The sequence below is a fragment of the Notolepis coatsorum genome (genome assembly GCF_963971535.1).
Source record: "Notolepis coatsorum genome assembly, chromosome: 6".
Lineage (NCBI taxonomy): Eukaryota > Metazoa > Chordata > Actinopteri > Aulopiformes > Paralepididae > Notolepis > Notolepis coatsorum.
In genome coordinates, this window is record NC_140170.1 from 79,011,425 (window position 1) to 79,015,325 (window position 3,901).

At 41.8% G+C, this 3,901-nt stretch overlaps 1 protein-coding gene across 2 annotated transcripts in view; it reads left to right on the forward strand.

Annotated features, from left to right (window-relative positions):
• Nucleotides 1-472: 472 nt before the first annotated feature.
• Nucleotides 473-3,901, forward strand: part of fkbp5 (FKBP prolyl isomerase 5) — a 52,514-nt gene continuing 49,085 nt past the window's right edge. For both annotated transcript variants that reach the window (XM_084316853.1, XM_084316854.1), the window contains exon 1: nt 473-607. The gene's annotated coding sequence lies outside the window, so the exon portion shown is untranslated. The remainder of the gene's footprint in view (nt 608-3,901) is intronic.

Consider the following 3,901-nt stretch of genomic DNA (forward strand, 5'->3'; position numbering starts at 1 on the left):
AGGCAATTAGTCCCACAGACTGACGCATTTATAATCAAGCCTTAAGGCACTGAACCCTTGTATACGCAATGTTCACGGACTGTATGTCTCTCTCTGAGTTCCCGGGAACAGCACGCTCACTGCTCTCTCCCTCCTCCCTGCAGTAGTACAGCCTGTTCTCGGGTGTAGTAGCAGAGAGTGCGGCAGGCGCTCGGCACATAACGGGTTAACAGGTCAGAGGAGCGTCTAGTTGGAACACAGTGTTCTCACCAGCTACAGTACAGCCGGAACATTGTGTTACTTTGTGGCTACTCTCCAAGACCTGCCCTTCATTTTTTCCTTTTTTATTTTTTTTGTACACTAAGCGCCCTCCCCTTCTCCCCCGCCTCCTCCCCCGGTGTCATTTCAATTCTTTGCTCCATGTGGCGACTACTCTAGCATGTTGATCGGATGTTAAAAAAAACCCATGGGCAGAACATTTAGTACCCTGGTGGATGAGAGGAGGGCGGGCTTGAATTAAGCGGAATAGCGGCGACCGACAACCCCACAGTGCGTTAAACCGGCTGCAATATCCAACCAGATAGCAAGCGACGCTTTTGTTGGGGAGAGACGCGACACAAAAATAATTGTGAGTTTTATTTACTTTATTCATCATAGTGTGCTTTCTGATAGACAATAGAGATTAAGTAATATATATTTATCCTCACCGCATTAATATATAATACAAAAATAATTGTGAGTTTTATTTACTTTATTCATCATAGTGTGCTTTCTGATATATAGACACTAGAGATTAAGTAATACATATTTATTCTCACCGCATTATTATACCTATAGGCTCTGTCTGTACTTACCTGCACATTATAGTCCCTTACTATATCTCTTTCTGTACATATCCTATACTCTTACTAGTTACACCGCTGGCCAGTAGTAGTCATGCTGTCTTTATATAATACACTCTGTGTATACACCTGATTAGCATTACACTCAGTAGTACTAACTTGTACATTTTGGACGCAGTTTAACCACCTGTACAGTGTATTATTGCTGTTTCACTTTACTGTTACATTTGCACTCTGGTTGGATGCCAAACTTATTTTCGTTGTACTGTACTTGTGCTGTGTATGTACATACTGTATGTACAATACATTTTAATCTAATCTAGATGAAGACTAGTTATGGACATTATATACTTGAGTGGCAACTGTGGTGTTTTCTATTGACTGGACGACTGTAGTACAAGATCTCACGTTGACTCGCGTCTGACTCAATTAAAAGGACATTGTTAGGATGGATGGTTAGGGTGGTACATTTTTACCACAATAATAAGTTGAGGTTAATAACGGCACAGCTATACTAGCAGAATACAGGGGTCTGGTACCACTAGAGAGACGATCGATGCGTTCATTTGGACTGTTTTTGAGTTTTTGAATAGAAACGTAATAGCTTTGTGAAATAAAAGCCATGTGGGAACAGATCCTTGACTTTTCATAATATGTGTTAGTCTTAATTCGTTTTAGATTACATTTACAAAACAGAAAAGAGAGTATTTCTACCTAAAAGGACATAGAGGTCCCATAGGTTTTAGAATTTAGATGGTCCCATGTTTGCTCTTTTTTTCTCCCCCCCCCCCCCCCCCCCCCCCCCACACACCCACTCTGGCAGGTGTTCATTGACTAACAATCATTTCTGGTTGCTCTTTTTTTTTTTTATACTAACATAAAGAAAAGTTAAAACCAAGAGAGAAATTAAGCTTTTATAGGCCACATATTAATGAACTGAATATCTCAATAGGCCGTTTGCCCTGCTCTACAAAGGCATCAGTAGCCTACTGGCGACTGTTATGAACACAAGTTGTGACACTGAGAAGAATTGGTTCAAAGTTTGTCTCCTGTCCCACCAGACACATTGTTGGTACTAAACATAGAATAGTATTTGCCTATTATATTATGGCCCTATATCTACCATGCACCAAGTTTTAATATTCCACTTTTATGTTTAACAGGTTATTATGAATGACTTAATAAACGATACAATTAATTACAATTGTACACTTGTCCTAATGTTTCTCATGACCTATCCTAACATAACAAATCCGTTAAAATTATGGAAAATTATATGGCAGGTATGTGAGCAGTCAGAATGATTGTTATGGCCTTTCTAGTAGCTATGGAATTCCGGTTATTCTAGTGTTAAGACTCCCCCTATCAACTCTGTGATACACATAGACATGTGCATGCGAGTCACACACACACACACACACACACACACACACACACACACACACACACACACACACACACACACACACACACACACACACACACACACACACTCTTCAGAACATGTAGGCAAGGCGTACACTGTGTGTGTGTGTGTGTGTGTGGTGGGGGGAGGGGTGGCATGGTGGGGGGGATGAGAGTGACCTTTTGGGGGGGGGGGGGGGGGGGGGGGGAGATTATTATTATTTAGCCTCACCCACCCAGAAAACCACATGTTTAGAGTGTATGTAGTCAAATAAACTGTTAGCTAGTAATAACATTAACTTGTGGGCTGCTACATAATCTTTTGGATTCCTTATGGTGAGCTCTACAGTTAAAGGGGAACAAATGAAGAATGTATACAGTATGTTATCTCCACGGCCCAGGAAAGTTCAATCAATATTTGTGAACATTAGCTGCTTTCTATACCAAAGACTCAAACTCATGATGTCACTGGGTATTAGGTCTGGAGCGGCTCCATTGACAATGAATGGGAGAATGACACGCTATTCTATGGTCATGTTCTCGGTTCTGAAAACAGAACATGTAGTATTCATAGGCTCTCAATGTCATCTATAACGTTCCCGTTCATTTTCTACAGGGGGGGGCAGCTTTCGGACTTCATACCACGTCATCACAAATTTGACTTTTAGCACACTAGATTTTGGAATCGGGAGAGTTGTTCAATGTACAGTATGTTCACCGTCTCAGATCACAGGAATAACACGTTACGAATCCGTACACTGGGCGTAGTTCCCCTCTGAAGTTCTGTGGGGTGCTTTTTGTTGTTGGTAATCATTGAGGTAGACTGAATGTGGTAGCCATGGTGAGGGATACTGTGGAGATGGGTTAGGCCACAGTGTGTCTCACCCAGAGATGCGGCGAGATGTTTGTGAGGGAGAGAGAGAGAGATACGTGACTTCAGTGTTCTCAATATTGGATGTGTGTAGGGAAGGTCAGCTGTCGGTGCGAATTGGCGTAATCAACCTTTAAAGGAACACTCCAACATTTTGGGAAATTAGCTTACTGTCTTCTCCAAAGAGAGACAAGACGATAGATACCAGTTTCCTCTCTGTGCGTTCAGTAGAAAGCTATCTCACTGACTTTTTGTATCACAAACAGTACTGTATTTGCAAATCTGGTATGTCATAAATGTATAGATGTAGCAGTACTGTCTATCTGTATGTCATGTATGTCATATATGTCCTGATGAATTGAAAATGGGGGACCCTGATGTAAACAAGACGAAAGTCTTTCTCTGGTCTGCATTCCCTTAACAATTGTGTGTATTGAGCTGTACTGTATTGTACCCATTCTGCAATCTGTTAATAAAGTTTTCAATCAATCAATCAATCAAACTGCACATTAGCTTAGCTTAGCACAATGGAGGCGGACATGACCGATTAGCCTTCGGGAGAGGTGTTAGTTGGACAATGCCTAGGCTAACCGGTCATGTCCGCTTCCATTAATTTTGCTAAGCAAGGCTAACGTGCAGTCAGATAGCTTCCTACTGAACGCATAGAGAGGAAACTGGTATCTATCGTCTTGTCTCTCTCTGGAGAAGACGGTAAGCTAATTTCCCAAAATGTTGGCGTGTTCCTTTAACACCCCACAGTCACACCCATGTTGGCACACAGTACATTCTGTCATCCCCCCCCTCG